The sequence below is a fragment of the Lithobates pipiens genome, unplaced genomic scaffold, assembly GCF_037356315.1.
Source record: "Lithobates pipiens isolate NorthernLeopardFrog02 unplaced genomic scaffold, aLitPip1_a1.2 Scaffold_18, whole genome shotgun sequence".
NCBI classification, from domain to species: Eukaryota; Metazoa; Chordata; class Amphibia; order Anura; family Ranidae; genus Lithobates; species Lithobates pipiens.
This window is the reverse complement of record NW_027507758.1, coordinates 506,567,301-506,586,721: the sequence shown is the minus strand read 5'-3', so window position 1 is coordinate 506,586,721 and position 19,421 is coordinate 506,567,301. Positions and strand designations below refer to the sequence as shown.

General features: G+C 42.6%; 1 protein-coding gene across 1 annotated transcript in view; it reads left to right on the top strand.

The window, feature by feature from the left end:
- The window catches only part of SH3YL1 (SH3 and SYLF domain containing 1), a 273,258-nt gene that overhangs the window by 201,801 nt on the left and 52,036 nt on the right, over window positions 1-19,421 (top strand). The window lies entirely within an intron of this gene.

The following is a 19,421-nucleotide window of genomic DNA, read 5'->3' as shown; positions in this document are numbered from 1 at the left end:
CGCGCCGCTGTCTACGGGGCATGCCCTGTAGACAGCAGTGCCTTTCTAAGTGCAGGTTTAGGAGATATTTCTTGGACCTACAGGTAAGCCTTAATCTAGGCTTACCTGTAGGTCAAAGTGTGTTGTAAGGGTTTACAACCACTTTAAAGGCAATTCAAGGAGAAAAGTGGTGTTACACTACAGAGCTGAATGAATATATATGGAGGCACTAACAGCTGTTCATTCCTGGTCCTGAGTACCATGCTCAATATGACTTACTTTCTAGGTGTGAATGTGGTCTGCCTCTCTTGGAGGATATGGAGCACCTTTCTGTTTGAAACACTATTGCATTTCACCATTTACCTTTTGGAGTGATCACGAAGCACGGACATTTCCCAGTGCACCTTGTTTGTTTTATTATGTGTCAAATGTAGACAGCGATGTTATTTTTTGTTTTTGTCAGGCAGGAAATGCATTTTAAGGGCTTAATGGCCCAGTTTTATTTAGGAAGAAAGTAAAAGTTCCAAAATGAATCAAAAGGTTGTTTTTGCAGGGGTGTTCAACATTCCTTTTTAAATGCTTGCTATACATTGCATGATGCTCCCTCCAGTCTTCGCTTCCTCTTGCAGCACTGGCTTCATCTTTCCCAAAACTCTTTGATGCCTCTGGACTCCAGAACCCAGTCCAGGAGTTACCAATCCCAGAGAAAACGAAAAAAATAATAATAGACATTCAGGAGCCCCTCAACTTGCATCCATGAGAATCCTGTATGATCAACCCTTGTAACACAGTGGCAGGTTACAGCATTGTCACAATATACAGTATATACTGTGTGTGTGGGTCTGTGTGTGTATATGTATGAGTGTGTGTGTATATATATATATATATCTATCTATATAATATCTATCTATATATATATATATATAAGATATATATATATATATATATATATATATATATATATATATATATACACAAAGTGTGTGTGTGCGTGTGTGTGTGTGTGTGTGGGGCATGGGATAAGTGTGATGGTGTCACAATTATTACAATGATGTACATGTACAGGCTGTACAGTGATGACACCTGGATATAGTGTAGCTGGCTGCATTTACCCGAGATCCTAGACAGAATAATAAGAGATAATGTAAATCTATACATAAGCTGTAGCCACGCATTCAACAGACATCTAAAGGCATCCTCAGAAAAATATTTATCATTGTGATAATCCTAAACTGATTTTTCTCTCCAGCCTTTTCTGCAGCTCAGCATCTGACCTGTGTTTATAAATAAAGTAAATATGTCAATCCATCTGGTGGTCCCCCTCTGGCTTTTCTTGTTACATCACAACCTCAAAATAAAAGCAGAATAAGTACTTATGAGGGAGTCCTCTGCAGAGATTATCGCTGTGCATAATGCATTTGCAGTTGTTTCTAGTTATGAATTGGGGAGAGAGGATTTTCCCTTTGAACAGATGAATATGATTTCTAATATGATTTAAAGGGCCAGCCCAGTTAAGAAGGGACAATCTTTTCTGTAGAGGTTTCTGTAGAAGTAGGTGTGATATTTCTGCCAGTGTTCCATGCATCCGACATATGCCAGTATGTGTTTGTCTTTTCCCATATTAAACACAAAGAATGACAGGTTTAGGTTGATGGCTACAGACCTTTTGCTATTAAATGTCAACAGTTGCAGCTCCCATATTCTATCCCACAGGTTCCTTAAAGTGTTAGTTTACCTTTAAAAAAAATTCTGTACAGGTGAACTAAGCCTTTAAATTTTTAATTTGCAAAGTTTTGCTCTTAACCGCTTAAGGACCGCCTCGCGCCGATATACGTCGGCAGAATGGCACGGCTGGGCACAAGCACGTACAGTTACGTTGCCCTTTAAGTGCCCAGCCGTGAGTCGCACGCGCGCCGCCGCCGCCGGCGCACTCGCAACCCGGTCCTGAGCTCCGTGGCCGCGGGCCCTGTGGACTCAATCGCCGCCGGTGTCCCGCGATCGGGTTACAGAGCTGAAGAATGAGGAGAGGTAAGTGTAAACAAACCTCTCCTCGTGCCTCCTAGTGAGGCTGTCACTGATCGTCTGTTCCATGTTATAGGGAAAGATGATCAGTGACCTCACACGCCCTACAGAAAAAAAAAAAAAAACACACTTAACCCCTACACTGCCCCCTAGTGGTTAACCCATTCACTGCCAGTGACATTTTTACAGTAATCAGTGCATTTTTAATCGCACTGATCGCTTTATTAATGCCAATGGTCCCAAAAATGTGTCAAAATTGTCCGACGTGTCCGCCATAATGTCGCAGTCACAATAAAAATCACTGATCGCTGCCATTACTAGTAAAAAACAAATTATTAATAAAAATGCCATAAAACTATCCACTATTTTGTAGACGCTATAATTTTTGCGCAAGCCAATCAATATACGCCTATTGCAATTTTTTATTTTATTTATAGCACAAAAAATAAAAAACGCAGAGGTTATCAAATACCACAAAAAGAAAGCTCTATTTGTGGGAAAAAAAGAACGCCAATTTTGTTTGGGAGCCACGTCGCATGACCATGCAATTTTCAGTTAAAGCGAAGCAGTGCCGAATTGTAAAAAGGGGCTTGGTCCTTTAGCTGCAAAATAGTTTGGGGCTTAAGTGGTTAAAGTGGTTGTAAACCGCTGGACATTTTTTTTTGTACTTGCAATGTAAGGGCATAATGTGCTAGTATGCATCGCATACTAGCACATTATGTTAAACACACCTGAAAATTAAGCTCTTCCAGCGCAAAGAATCAGCCATGCCATCTTAACCCATCTTGCTTCCGTCTTGCTTCTGTCTTGCTTTCGGATTCTGTGACTGGCCGGTGCTGCGGTAACATCACTTCCGTGCATGCGGAGCCGCCATTCATGGCACGGGGCTCTGCAGAAATGGCACGGGACCTTGAGAGTGCATGCACCAGTGATGTCAATGGCTGCATGTAAATAAAATATATCCTAAACGGTACACGTTTAGGAGATATTTACACTACCTATAGGTAAGCCTTATTATAGACTTACCTATAGGTAAAGGCAAAATATGGAAGTTTACTTCCACTTTAACCCTAACCAGATTGGAAATTTCTGGCCACCAAGGTGATAGGAACGCTTGACTGCTTTTAATGATAACTTCAAGATGTAGAAACAGCTTAAAGCCCAATGTTAGCTGATCCCAAAAATTTAAAAATTGAAGTTAGTGTGGCTTAAAGTGTTACTAAACCCACAACAGCAAAATCAGTCTGTATATGCAGTAAAACATGCTTGTTATACTCACTGTGAAGGGATTAATCCTCTGTATTGTGTAAAAAGGCTGCTTGACCCTGCCTTCTCGAATCCACCCCTTCTTCCCCATCTTCCCCAATCCCCAATCACTCTTCTGATAGAACAGAGCCTTTGGAGTCTATATGCACATGCTCAGGCACAGGGCTAATCAGCATTGTCCAGACAGACAGGGTCCTGCAGCCTCATAGGACAGTCAGAGTAGAATGAAAACTCCTACAAGCTTTAACCAGACACTAATAGAAGTCACAAGACTGCTATATACCGCTGTTGAGAAAAGGTATTAAACAGTTTATAATTACAAAAATAATTGCATTTCCATGTTCTGTGTACTGTGGGGACCAAATATAGTGAATGCAGGGTCCTGGGTTTAGTAACACTTTAAAATAACAAATAATAATTGTCTTACTGTTGTTATTTTAAAGCCGCCTTTATATCAATTGCTGTACTTAGCAGGAGGCTGTAACTAAATAACAGATATGCTTTCTGTGAGGCCAGTGGTCTCGCTACAGCAGTCTGCCATGCCCCCTCTTGTAACGACTACTGTTCTGCATTCTACAACGCTTATGCCCCCTGCTGGTTGCAGAACTGTATCTCTGGCTCTGCTGTGGAAAGACTGCTGCTCTTTAATTGCATCTTAGTGCCATACATAAGAGTTTATTCTTGGGCTGTGACAACTTTACAAAAACAACAGTTTCAATTTGGCAAAATAACGATGAGAGAGGAGTCATTTGGATGCAAAGTTAGATTTATAATATAACCATACATATTTACTCTTCATTCACACGGCCATAAAAATGTTACTGATGTTATTACACCAGTGTTTTCTAGGAGAAAAGTTCCTGCGTAATGATCAGTAAAATAATTTTGCATAGATGCATTTAAATACATAAAGACGTGTATGCGTACATAATTTGTTTTTATGATACTTTATTTTCCCCCTTTGTTTTGAATTCATTTAGGTGCTTGCAAATGTATATACATGCATTTATACACATAAGTGAGTAAAGCACATGTTCTTATATGCAGATTTTTTTTGTTTCTGTGTTACAGATCTGAAAGCAGCTCGTGTTTACGCATCTGTGTGAATGGCTCCATTGAATACAATGCAGCTGTATTCAGATCAGTAATTAACCACTAAACGACCGCACATATACTGCAGCAGGGCGGCCGCTCTGTGCCAGATTATGTACCTAGTACGTGATCTGACACTTCCGGGTCTAGGGCATGGGCACGCGCCCCCGGCAACCCGCTCACACTGTGATTATACACATCGGGAGCCCAGCAGCTGTTACCGTGGACTCATTGTCCACTGGCACACGTCTATTACATATGTCACAGGCAGAACAACAATCTGCCTATCTAAACAAGGCAGATTGTCATTCTGTCAGAAGGGAAGGTATTGGCCCTGTGTTTCTGCAAAGCAAAGCAGGAACATAGGATCTTTGCCTTCCCCTAGTCGAAGCACCCCCCCCCCCCCCAGTGAGTAAGGACAACCTAGGCACATAGTTAACCCTTTGATCGCACCTGATGTTAACCCCTTCCCAGCCAGTGTCAGTACAGTGACAGTGCATATTTTTTAGCACTGATCACAGTATTAGTGTCACTGGTCCCCAAAAAGTGTCAGTTAGGTGTCCAATTTGCCCGCCACAATATCACAGTTCCACTATAAGTCGCTGATCCCCGCCATTACTAGTAAAAAAAAAAAATAATATCCCATAGTTTGTAGACCTTATAACTTTTCTGCAAACCAATCAATATACATTTATTGGGATTCTTTTTACCAAAAATATGTAGCAGAATACATATTGGCCTAAATTGATGAAGAAATTTGGGTGTGTTTTATAGCAGAAATTAAAAAATATAGTTTTATTTGTTTGATTAATATTGCAAGGAATAAAAACCAAATACCACCAAAAAAAGCTCTATTTGTGGGGAAAAAAGGACATCAATTTTATTTGGGTACAGCGTCGCAGGACTGCGAAATTGTCAGTTAAAGTAACGCAGTGCCGTAACGCAAAAAAATGGCCTGGTCATGAAGGGGGGTAAACCTACTGGAGCTGAAGTGGTTAAAAACACCTTTTATATGTGTTTTTTTAGGACCGCGTGAATGAGGCCGAAGTGTACAAAAGAAAAACGTGGCAATGTAGTACAAATCAGTCACATAGTTGCACTTTTTCTTTTGTTTCTTTTTGTTTTTGTACTCATTTAGATTAATGTAAAGTCATAGTCTAATATGTTTCTCTCTTTAGACCTGTGTCTCATAAAACTTAATGGTATGGAAAACTATTTAGGTCTAATTATCATTTTAACTTTTATAATATTACTACCACCAAGTTCTTTAGTTATTATTTCATACTCAGGGTCCTTTCCCTTTGCAAACATAAATTAAAATTGTTAGGGGATAGCGCTAAGCTAAAATCTCCACAGGGAACATCCACACTTTTAATAAGAATAGTTTTTTGTTTTTTTCATTTGTTAGCTTATATTAAGACCCCTTTCTCCTAAGTAAGTTTAATGAAATTAGGTAGAAATAGTTCTTACAATGATTTTGTAATGTCGATTTTTTAAATATGCACAACCTTTTTTTAGCTTTAGATAGATCAATTAAGATTTAGAACTTTTATCAAGTTTTTATTGCTGTCTTGTGCTCCTATTGGTCATTTCAGGACAAGGAATGAGAGGGCGCAGGCATCACTGGTACAATTAGCTATGTATTTTTTATATTAAATGAATATACTTGTATTTCTCTCTCTGTCCCTATCAGTGGGATATTATAGCAACATTACTGCTGTTTTGATACTGTAGTCACTGAAACAGGAAGTGAGGGTAAAATCTCCCCAATGGGGAAACACTGATAGTAATTAGAATTTGATAGTAATTAGAACCCCAATTCTACAAAAAGTCAGGATGCTGTGTAAAATTTGCATAAAAAAACAGAATGCAATGATTTACACATCTCGTAAACCCATATTTTATTCACAGTAGAAGTAAATAGACTGCATATCAAATGTTTAATCTAAGAAAATGTACCATTTGAAGAAAAATATAAGGTAACTTTTGAAATTGATGTACCAAAAAAGTAAGTAATACTAACAGAAGATCATTTTGCAGCTAATCGGGTTAATTGGAAACAGGTCAGTAACGTGGTTGGGTATAAAAGGAGCATCTTAGAGAGTCAGAGTGTCTCAGAAATAAAGATGGGCAGAGGTTCACCATCAAACAAATTCAGAATAATGTTCTTCGAGGTAAAATTGCAAATACTTTAAATATATTATCATCTACAGTACATTATATCATCATAAGGTTTAAAGAATCTGGAGCTTCCATGGATACGGAAGTTCCCTGTATCAATACACATTGGGGAGGGGACAGGATGGAAGTTCAGCAGATGACCTGTCAGGAAAGAATCCCATACCATCCCAATACCGATCCAGTGTCTTTACATGTTGTTTGCTGTTTGCCTGATGTAGCGTGGCGCACTGACGTGCCTATACTATGTGAGTACCCCATAGGGGGGTTTTATTTGACTATAAACCGTTATTAAACATTATTACTCCATCAAGTCTTTTTTTACTCAACCGCGGTATAGTGCTGACGGGTCCAGGAGTCTGGTTAAAACTGCAGAGCCCCAGAGGTGGTTCACAGGCGTGTATTGACTAAGCTTAAGTGCAAAGTCACATGCTTAGAGGGGAGCGTTTAATACCTAGGGGGAGCACCTGAGTGTGATCATTGTGGCTTGTTTTGGATTATCTACATAGCAGTTTCCAAATCGCATGGACTTTAGAAGCGATTTTGAATTGAAATAATTGGATGACACATATGCACTTAGAAGCACTTTTTATTCATCTATATGTTTTAGTGGATTGAGTGCACTAAATGATTTTATGAACAGTAATTTTGATACAACCATATCACCATATGGATGCAAGTTATAGCACTTTGTACAAGTGGTATTATTTATTTTCATTTATATGTTCACTTTTCATAACTATTTGTTGCTCTATTGTCACTTTTTACAGTCACTGGTTACTGGATGTATCACGGTGTGTGATTCACATGCATATTTGCACTTTGGTTATCATATATATATAATTTGAAGAGTATATATGAAAGTGCAGCATATATATTTATTTATATTTGAACTTCAGATGTGCTGGACTCCCAGAGGCAGAGGGAGGTTATTGAGAAATAATTTCTGTGGTCTAGGGTGAGAGCCAGTAGCTGTTCCATGATAGGTGTTCCCACACTTTATCTTTCTAGAAGTAGACCTCCCTTTGTCCGCAGAGCCACCGCGTCTATGGGAGCCGCTAGGTAGCCTCCGTCCTCGGGGTATGCCTAGGAGACCAGTACTATTCGCTGTGTTCTTTGAACTACTGTCCTCATCATTGGATCTAATAGTCCAATTGAGGACCTTTCCCAGTTTGAAATCTGCAATATTGCACTCAAGTTTCTGTGATTCCTTTAAAATAAGATGATCCTTATAATCCTTGATGCGTATTGCAAAAGTCTGCTTTAGGGTGTCAAAATCCCCATGTGTGTGAAACTTCTGTAAATTAACGGATTTTTAGTGCGCATGCGCCGATTATGACAGCGCCGGGTTCTTTGGTGAATATCTCCTAAACCGTAGAGGTTTAGGAGATATTTCTAGTACATACAGGTAAGTCTTATTATAGGCTTACCTGTAGGGAAAAGTGGTTGTACAGGGTGAACAACCACTTTAAGTAACTCAGTGTCTCACCACTACATACTTTTGTACTTCATTAGGTCTCTGAACCTATAAAAAGATTTACGCAGGTGTTTACTAATGTCAGGAGTGGTACCTGATGTCAAATATGAGGATGATTGTTCGGGGGCCAGCTACAGACAAATCTTCTGGCTTTTGTGCCATAAGTTCAGATACTTTCTTATCCAGCTCACCCAATCTGGGTTCCCTATTGTGCTCACTAAACAGCAACGCTAATGATTTAATGATTGCATAAGCAAAACCACCTGCAGTAGGAATTTTAAAAGCAATTTTACTCTTGTATGACAATAGGGGATGAAGCCTGTGAAGCTGCCATGTAACCCAAAAGTACACACAAAACCAACCAAAATAAGCTTTACACCAACTGGACGTTCAGCTCACGGCACTCAAACTTTAAGCTCTGGGGCTTGTTACTAGTAGAATCCTTTCTGTAATATTCTTGCCCAGCCTTAAATATGGCTGTAGATGAGAGAAGACTGTCCTGGAATGAAAGTGGGGCTGGCATTATTGAGCTCTTTTTCTGAAAATGTTATATGCCTGGCTGTCTTCCTAGCACTCTTGCACTAATACTTTGAAACATGGACTGCGAACAAGTGCCCAGATAAGAACTTCAGATTTTTCACTGACTGGCGTGTTCCAGTCTTGTTCCAGATTGGTGCTTAAGTAAGTGCTTAAGTAAGTGCTCCAGATTGGTGCTTTATGTAAGTATTAAAACTAATGAGCCAGCAACACAGCCAGTTAAATGACATTTTCAAATGCAGATCAGCTTTGGAAGTTCCTATAATTCTGCTATGAAAGGACTAATTTATTATTACAGCCCCTCATACTTCAAATATAAATGTGTGTTCTGAGGGAGAAAAGTGTTGCATATTGATGGTTTTTATGATGACAATACCATGCACATACAATATATGTGGTTGGTAACAAAACCTGATGGGTAGGACTTCTTTTGGACTTCCAAACACAAATGTTTTTGGTAAGCCTAGCTACTATTATACTGTACTCTCCCCATGTTCTTCCTTCCGTCGGATGTTGTAAAATACAAAAAAGCTTGTGAACAGTCAAATGTTCACCAGACAGCTGTTAATGTGTATCACATTCATGAAGTACATCACACAACCAAATTTCACAACATAGCTTTTAGCAGTCTGCTTATATAACATCAATACGTAAGTACAAAACAAACATTGGTTCCTATGACCTCATGTGCAAACCACCTATAGGATCTAGCTAGTTAGTTCTTTGGGGACTCTGTAGGAAAAGCTATATACAGACTATAATTTAATTAATCTCTTTTCAGTCAAACTGCATTTCAATTTTAATATGACTGAATGGTAAAGTATCTAGTTGGCGTGGCGATAGAAACTAGTTATCTGCAGGATCAGTAAACATTTTATGTGGAGTGTTTGTAGTCATTTTTTGGAGCGTTAAGCTCTATTTGTGAGAACCTATTGCAAACATCAATGCTTGCTTCTCTCATGGCACTCACACATGCACTTTGGCTATTTGCCTGGGATGCTAATGTGTCCAATTGTATGTAACCTCTGTATTGGTTGTCCTTCTAGGAAAGTCATCTCTTCAGACCTGCTTTTAACACTGTCATTAGGGAATGCCACTGGTGGTTGAAGTGCACTTCTGCCTTAATGCAGGAGATCAGTAGAAGGGGTGGAACAATACCTTGCTCCTTCATGTACTAAAGCATTAGTAGCATGTTTAAAACAATCAATGCCTTACTCTTGCTCAAGCCATAGGGCTTGAAGCCAGAGATCCTCTAACCCCTCAACTCATCTTTCTACAATAAGGTGTGCCTCCAATTCAACAATTTGGTGCTCAAGTCACCCCTTATAGCATTCAGGCTAGACCCTTGAAATGGGCATTTTCTTGTGGCTGCCCTTCTTTTGACTTTACAGTGCCCATTGTGCATCTTCCCAGACTTGTCTAGGTTCCTCGCATCCTGAGATCTCTGGTTTCTACTATGGTAGGAGCCTATCCTTGGGAATGAAATCCTACTAGGATTCCTTTCCACAGAGGAGTCCTGATTTCTCAAATGTGGTTATGGTCTAGTAGTGATTGGCACTTCTCAACCCTGTCCCTCTCTGGAGGGAATTCTTGGCCCACAATGTCAACAGGGAGCAGTCCCTACTGCTCCTTTTTCTTGTAAGGACCTGACCTTGCAGCATCTTCTGTCCGCTCTAAGGACATCCACTGTGGACCTTTTGACTTGTTTTTTATGTGTAGCACATTTCTCCCCACTTCCCCCTTTCAGTACTAGTGAGATTCTTGGGAATTCTCCTCCTAGTATAGTCTCTCAGACTCTTTATTAGGGAGTTTGGACTCTGGACAAATGACCAAGATGGTCTTTTGAGACTGAGAAGTTTCAGGCGGAATTTGCCAGTTACTGGTTTGGGTTGAGATGGTTCCATCCCCCCACCTTGAGGAGACTCCTCTAAGAGCATATCCTTATACCTGGCCCTGGACTCTGGTTCTCTGAAACATTCCCTGAGTTGTCCAGGGAGTCTTCTGTGGGTTGGTATTTTGATCTGAAAATCTCCTTAGTTGTCTTCCTTTTCTCTGTCCAAAAATCCAAAAGTCCAAAAGTGGAATTCCTAGTAGTAGCACCAGGATTTTACCCTTTTTGCCCCCTGGAAATGCAACTTTCTTCAGCAGTAGGTTTATTGATTTTTTAAATCATACATTTGGTAACCAGTTAGGCAGCTTTACAGTGGAGGCTATCACACCTCAGGAACACCCCAGGTGTTTTGTTGGACCATCCCTTTTATTTTTCTTCTGGACCTGGTATATAATTGGAATAATTTGGGATGCTTTGTTTTTCATCCCTTTAGATAGTTTGTTGGTCCCTGAGGTCCATGGTTTCTTCAGGTAGTAGTTATCATAAACCCTTAGTGGTGTTCCTTTGCCCTGGTCTGGTATCATAAAAGGAGTACTCACCGAGGCCAAGATGCCAAAAGTGGTCCGTGTGGCGACTCTGCGCACCCCACCCCTTAAGTTGTGGCACAGAGGGTGGTTGGCACCAAGAGGCACAAGCTACCAGCGGGACAGACACTTGCTTGGAGATCAGTAGGTAGCTTGAGCAGAGCAGGTAGGTAGTGACCCGTGAGGATCCAGGAACAACAGTAGTTTGTGCGTCCCTGCGTGCTGCGTGCGTCCGTGCGTGCGCCTCAGAGCTTTTCTATTGTGCACAAATGTGCGCCAGAACGCCGTCCCCATGCGCATGCACACGGGAATGCGCAACTGGCCTGGCCAATTTGTGATCATGGAAAGTTTTTAGAACCAGAGTCCTTGTTCCAAGGGGGACAAAGAATTTGTTTCGGGCCCAAAACAGACTGTCGCGATTCTCCAAGGTGGACAGAACTGGGTCATTACAACGAGCAGAAGCTGTTCTGATGGCCGTAATCAAGTCAGGTTGTGGGAGCAGGAGGAAATTGTGGGGTGATAAAATGGTGCTGGGTTCCGTTACCTGGGAGGACTCGGGGGAACATGCGAGAAAGCGCATCCGCTTTATTGTTCTTGGACCCAGGCTGATACGAAATATGAAAATGGAATGTCGAATAGAACAGCGCCCAACGGGCTTGGCGAAGTCTTAAATGCTTGGCAGTCCTCAGGTATTCAAGATTTTTGTGATCTGTGAATATCGTGATGGGATGGGTGGCTCCTTCCAAGAGATATTTCCACTCCTCCAGAGGTTGGGTCCAGGAGAAGATCAGCAAGTTCAAAAGGCAATCCGGGTCACAACAGGTAAGACAGGTCACAGGAACAAACGTAGGGATAACAGGAAGCTGAAGACAAACCAGCAGTTTGTTTGAATGACAATGCTTCCTTTATAGGTCAGCAGAGGGGTCACGCCATGCGTGCGCTTGTGGGTATGCGCCGCTCAATGGGGCCACACATGCGCCTCAGTGCATTTCTATTGCGCATAAATGTGCGCCAGAGCGCCATCCCCGTGCGCTTGCGGAATGCGCAACTGGCGCAGTCTATTACCATGACATCTGGAGCACTGGGTTGATCCTTGGTATGCTTCCCTTGGTCAGGCAGTTCCCCCATTTTGCATGGCCATTTCAACATCTAGGTTTATTTGGAAATTGATTCCTTCAGATACTTTGTTGTGAGATGGTTCCTCTGTTTTTTGGACCTCTTAGTGGCTTTTGTCCACCTCTCAGTTGGACTGCTTTTGGACATGCAGACTGTTTCAGAATTGATGTGTTCCTCAATGAGTGATATATTAAATACGATTTTTTTTACTTACCATACAAATCTTTTTCTTGAAGTTCACTGAGGGACAAAGGTCTTGGCCCTCTAAGTTTTTTGGCCCTATGTAATGATTGCTTACAAAAATGAGGCATTTTTTTCTGTTTGCCAGTGTCCCAAAGGTACGTAGGGGACAGTATAACCCAACGTTTTCAGAATTCCTGTGTCCCTCAATGGACGTCAAGAAAAAAAGTGAAAACATTTTATTTCACATATTCTGCAACCCATAGACAAAATTTTTTTTTTAAATGCCTTTTTCTTTGATCTTTGTTATAATTGTATATAATTTGTCGTTTTTAAAATGACACAAAAATATGATTCTGGTACAAAACCCCGCAAAGTTATTTCCAAATTTAAATCTTTTTAATATAACACTTTGCAAATTAACAAACAAAACAAATAGAAATGAAAAACAAGTTCAAATATTAATGCTTAGAAAAACAGAAATAAGCCAAATCAGAAGGAAAATAATAGCTAAGGGAAGAAAGGGGAATATTTACGAGTAATTATGGTTGATTATGGTAAACTAAGGGCTAAAAAGATGTTAAATAGGAACAAATTGTGTTTTAATTGTCAAGTTGCTTTAACTATAATATGCAGAACAATGTTTTGTGGGTAGTACAATGGCTAAGTGGTAGGGTCGGTGGTTTGAATCCCAACAATGGCACTACCTGCTTGGATTTTGCATGTCCTCCCTGTGTCTGGGTGGGTGTGTCTGGGTGGGCTTTCTTCAGGTACTCCAGTATCCTACTACACTACAAAGACATTCTGTTAGTTTAATTGGCTCCTGTCTAAATTGGTCCTAGTATGTGTATGTATGAATGTGCGTTAGGGACCTTGAGAGAAGGGACTGATATGAATGTACAATATATGTGTAAAGCGCTACGTAAATTGACAGAACTATATGAGTACCTGTACTAAATAAATAACATACATCCCTTTGATCTGCAGATGAATAAAACAGAGTATATTGCATTTTTAAACACTGCGTGAGACAGTAAACTTTTTGACAGCAGCTGCTGTATTTACACAGCAATCCTGGGTTCTCATTTTGACCGGTACAGGCAGTAGGATGACAGGGCATACTACCTGTGTTCTTTGATTACGTTTTTTGGGCATATGTAGCACATCCATTGTCCACAACTGGTTAATGGTGCCTGTTGGGGTCAGTGAGGACAATATATATATATATCAGTTTACTGTCATAGTCTAGCATAGTATATGTCATTTCTCTTCACAGATGTCTTCATGCTAATATTTCAAGTGACACAGCTGCTGATATCAATAGGAAGAGAAATGTCAGGAGGAATAAGCAATGTTACTGAGAGATTTGTAAAGCATCCAAAGTGAAGCTAATATCTTTTGTTTTCATCATTAATTTGATATATAATCTAGCAGAACACACACTTGTGCACAGTAGTTCTATACAGTAAAAAATCTCTGTAATAACACAGTTCTGCTGAAAGCAGTTTTTTTCTGCATGTTTTGGACAGCTGTGCTAGGTATCAAGAGAATTGATTTCTTTGCTTTTCCTGATACTATTTCTTTGAGAAGTATTCCTGGTTTCATTATGTACACTAATATCATCATTATCACACAGTTCTTATACAAAAAAAATAATATCCTTTGAAGTTTTAATATTTGTCATAGAACACAGTAGGTTCATTTTTTTCATTTACACCAATCAACAGAAATAGACTGTTTCATGTCAAAGTTAAAAAAGAAGCCCTGCAAAGTGATTTAAATTATTTACAATGACAACACACAAAATAACTGACTTCAGTTAGCTGGTGTTCAGTTGTTGGTTTGAAATGGAAAAATCCAGCAGAACATACCAATCCGGGACTATCCAACTCAGGTCTCTTGTTTCTTCTGGACTTTCCAAGGTTTTCCCAGACCAGCTAGAAAATATATACCAAAGAGTTTGCTCTGTATCTGCCCTGGAGTCTTTTAGCCAAATGATGGTGCTTAGTTAACTGAGCCTTGCAGTATACAGTATATAATATGTTCAGACCACCTCAATTGTCTTTCTTCGATGGGGCAGCTGTGCGACACTAATGTGTTTTCCAGATTCCCAAAGGTTCTCTTGCTTGTATCTATAACCTTGGGATTTTGGCCCTTATCTTTGGCTCTTGGCAAGATGTAAGGATAAGAACAGAGACATCGATGAATCACAATTTACAAAAATTGTAGTTGATGCTTGCCATAGATTGGTGCAGTCTGCACAAAATGCAGCCCAGTGTTCTGGCCACCTGTTTGTTTTTTTTTTTTTTTTTTTTTTTTTTAAACAACTTTACTAGACAAACATATGACCTACTTAAGGCCTTATTTTTAGTTGGACTGTATTGGGTTACACGTAGGAATAGCAGAGCCCAGTGGCGTAACTAGAACCTTCAGGGCCCCGGTGCAAAAAATCATGGAGGGCCCCCCTGACCTCCGGGCAGGGCCCTTTCCACTGATCCCAGGGGCAGCAGGACCTGGATAGGAGGGGGACCAAATCCCCTCCATTTTCCTCATGCAGTCACTAAATGCCAGAGGGAGAGGGAGAGGAGGAGAAGCAGAATTTTAGTGGCTGCAGGAGAAAAATGGAGGGGGTTTGTTCCTCTAAATGCCCCCCTCATCCATGTGGTCAGGGGTAACATGTGTGCTATTGCAATTGTAACCTCTGTAGTTATGCCCCTAGGATGAGTGGCAGTGGTGTTGGTGGGGGATGGGATCAGTGGCAGTTGGGGAGGGATAGGATCAGTGGCATCGGTGGTGGGGGATGGGATAAGTGGCAGCGGTGGGGGGTATGGGATCAGTGGCAGCAGTGGTGGTTGTCTAGGGATGGGATCAGTGGCAGCGGTGGTGGTGGGGGGATGGGATGAGTGGCAGCGATGAGGGGTATGGGATCAGCTGTAAGGGTTGTGGTTGGGGGGGTGGAATCAGTGGTAGGGGGGATTGAATGGGATGAGTGGCAGAGGTGGTGGGGGAATGAGATCAGTGGCAAGGGTGATGGTTGGAGGAGGGTGGGATGGGATGAGTGGTAGTGGAAGGGGGGATTGGATGGGATGAGTGGCAGCGGGGGTAGGAGGATGGGATCCGTGGCGAGGGTGGTGGTTGGGGGGGTGGGATGGGATGAGTGGTGGGGAGGGGAATGGTATCAGTGGCAGTAGTGGTCATGGTGGGTTGGATCAGTGGCAGCAGTGGTTGTGGTGGTGTGGGGGGGGGGAATCAGTGGCAGTAGTGGTGGTGTGGGGGGTATCAGGGTATCAGTGGCAGAAGTGGTGGTGGTTGGGATCAGTGGCAGTAGTGGGGTGGGGGGGAAATCAGTGCAGTAGTGGTGGTGGTGTGGGGGATCAGTGGCAGTAGTGGTGGTATCAGGGTATCAGTGGCAGTAGTGGTGGTGGTGGTGTATCAGGGGCACAGTAGTGGTGGTATGGGGATCAGTGCAGTAGTGGTGGTGTGGGGGGTATCAGGATATCAGTGGCAGTAGTGATGGTGGTGTGGGGGATCAGTGGCAGTAGTGGTGGTGGTATAAGTGGCAGTAGTGGTGGAGGTGGGGATCAGTGGCATGAGTGATGGTGGTATCAGGGTATCAGTGGCAGTAATGGTGGTGGTATCAGGGTATCAGTGGCAGTAGTGTTGGTGGTATCAGGGTATCAGTGGCAGTAGTGGTGGTGGTATCAGGGTATTGGTGGCAGTAGTGGTGGTGTGAGGGTATCAGTGGCAGTAGTGGTGTGAGGGGGAATCAGTACAGTAGTGGTGGTGTGGGGATCAGTGGCAGTAGTGGTGTGGGGGGGGGAATCTGTGCAGTAGTGGTGGTGTGGGGGGGAATCAGTGCAGTAGTGGTGGTGTGGGGGGTATCAGTGGCAGTAGTGGGGGTGGTGTGGGGGATCAGTGGCAGTAGTGGTGGTGGTATAAGGGTATCAGTGGCAGTAGTGGTGGTGGTGGGGATCAGTGGCAGTAGTGGTGTGGGGGGGGGGATCAGTGCAGTAGTGGTGGTGTGGGGGGGTATTAGTGGCAGTAGTGGTGGTGTGGGAGGTATCAGTGGCAGTAGTGGGGGTGTGGGGGGTATCAGTGGCAGTAGTGGGGGTGGTGTTGGGGATCAGTGGCAGTAGTGGTGGTGGTATCAGGGTATCAGTGGCAGTAGTGGTGGTGTGGGGGGTATCAGTGGCAGTAGTGGTGGTGTGGAGGATCAGTGGCAGTAGTGGTATCAGGGTATCAGTGGCAGTGATGGAGGTGTGGGGGTATCAGTGGCAGTAGTGGTGGTGTGGGGATCAGTAGCAGTAGTGGTGTGGGGGGGATCAGTGGCAGTGTTGATATTGAGGGATGGGTGCCACTCACTTGCAGATCACTTGGTTCCCCCTCCTTGCTGGGCCTTGCTTGGGGGAGCAGAGATATGGCCGGGGCCTGTGAGTGCAGGCGAGGCCAAATAAGATGGGCGGAACAGTCGGGGACTGTGCCCATGAGTGCAGGCAGGGAATATGGGCAGAGAGGATGGGCGAAGCAGGCGGGGACTGTGCCCCTAAGTGTGGGATGAGAGGATGGGCAGAGCCTGTGCAGTATGCCCGTGAATGTGCTCGGAGAGGATGGGCGGAGCAGACTCCCCTGAATGACTGTACACCGTGCGTGTACTGTACTATCTCCCAGGCGGTGGCGGGCCCCCTACAGTGGCGGAACCCGAGGGCCCAGTCGCAAATGCGACTGGTGCGACCCTGGTAATTCCGCCACTGGCAGAGCCCAAGATTGCATACTGTTGTCAAATTTACATATTTCTGAAAATCAACTGCATCCAAACACATCTCGGAGTTGCTGGGCCAGTTGTATGTGTTAGCCCTTGTACACACGGTCGGACATTCCGAAGGAAAATGTCAGAACGGACCGTGTTGTCGGATAATCCAACCGTGTGTGGGCTCCATCGGACTGTTTCCATCGGAATATCCGACCGACAAAGTTTTAGAGCTGGGCTATAAAATTTTCCGACAACATGATCTGTTTGTAGAGAATTCCAATCCGACAAAGTGCCACGCATGCTCAGATCAAATTCCTAGACCAAAGCTATTGGCTACTAGCCTGAACTTAGTCCCGTCGTAACTAAATAATGTCATCACGTTACCAATGTTCGGATTTTCCGACAACTTTGTCCGACCGTGTGTATGCAACACCAGTTTCGGACAAAATCCGATGGATTTTGTTGTCGGAATGTCCAACCGTGTGTACAAGGGTCTAGACTATATAAATGTACCTGCTCTTTATCATATTAAATAATTGCCTCTGTATTTGATCATTGTTGATTTTAGTAATAAGTTAAGACTTAAGCTGTGAAGGGCAGGTGCAGACCGACACAGAGCCCACTCACACTCTTGTAGCAGATGATGAAAGTCTAAGCCCTTATAAACACGGTCGGAAATTCCGACCACAAAATCCGTCAGATTTTTTCAGACGGATTTTATCCGAAACTGGTGCTGCATACACACGGTCGGACAAAGTTGTCAGAAAATCCGATTGTCCGGAACGTGATGACGTTCGTTCGTTCCAACTGGACTACGTTCAGCCTAGTAGCCAATAGCTTTGCTCTCGTACTTTGATCTGAGCATGCGTGGCACTTTGTCAGATCAGAATTCTCTACAAACGATTAGAAAAAGTCTGATCGGATTTTGTTGTCGGAAAATTTGAGATCCTGCTCTCAAATTTTTTCAGTCGGAATTACCGACGGGAAAAGTCTGATAGAGCCCACACACGATTGTATTTTCTGACAATGTAATCCAATCGGACCGTTTCCGTCGGAATTTCCAACCATGTGTACAAGGGCTAAGAAGGAGGATCACACACTGCACTTTTTATTGGAAACTGCTCAGATAGAACACGGTTCTGCCATGGTGTTCTGTCTGAGCAGTCTCCAATGAAGTTTCTTGTGGAAGATTCCAGTGGTGTGCAAACCTCCTTTTCAACTGGCATAGAAATGTCCAGAGCACCCCACCTCCCATTACATCAGATGTCAAGAGCCCCACCATCATAAGTCTTCTACCCTCCCTTGTATCACAGCGCCTTACGTTCTGCTGCAGCCAGGAAGAAGCTGGGGCAAAGCTGGGAAGCAAAAAGTGCAGGGTCTTGAGGAGGACCAGAGGAGGGCTGGAGTCAGCTGCCAGTGTCTGCTGAATGCTAAGACCAGGGGAGGTGGAGATAAGGGTGTGCTGCAGCTGCACGAAGAGGTGCTGTAGGAGGAGTTCTGTCCTCTTCTGTGCTGCCAACTGCTGAGACAAAGGGGGTGCCTCAGCTGCAGGAGAGGTGTGAGGGCCACATGACATGGCTTGGCGGACTGAATTCGGCCCACGGGCCTTGTATTTGACATATGCAGTAGATTCATTCAGTATCACTATACCTAGTTTGATCCAAGGGTAGCCATCAAAGTGAATACTAAGACTATGGGGTTATTTACTAAAACTGGAGAGTGCATAATCTGGTGCATAGAAACCAATCAGCTTCCAGGTTTTATTGCCAGAGCTTAATAGAACAAGCTAAAGTTAGAAGCTGATTGGCTGTCATGCACAGCTGCACAAGATTTTGAGTGCATAAGTTTTAGTAAATCTCTCCCTGTAACTTATAACACCAACTAAATGTGCAAGCTATGAGAGGGATCCATGTGTTATTCCATAGAGGTGGTTAGATTAAAAAAAAAAATCTCCATTATACTACAAAGTCCTTTTGACTGTGATTTTTGGCACATGCGTGTATGATGGCATATTTTTCCTCACGAGGGAGTTAATCAAAGTCCTGTGTTACAATTGATACATTTTATCTAGTGTTAAGCTGCATTAATCCTAGTTTAAATATAGAATGGACAGAATGTTTGCTTCCTGTCCCTGCCTGGGAAGACCACTCTAAAAAGCTAATCTGGATTATCTTTAGTCAGGATGGGGAAACCCCTTTTAACGGAATTATGCTTGAAAGCATTTTTTACTTAAATGTTAGGATTGATGACACTTAGCTTTAGGTTAAAAAAACAATTTCAAGCAGTTGTCTTAATTTCCCCACAGCCTGATATTTGTTAAAGCAGTCCTTGCATCATATATAAAGGTTTTGGGCAGATGTGAAGAAATGCTGTAAAGTAAGAATGGTTTAAAAAATATATATATTTTAT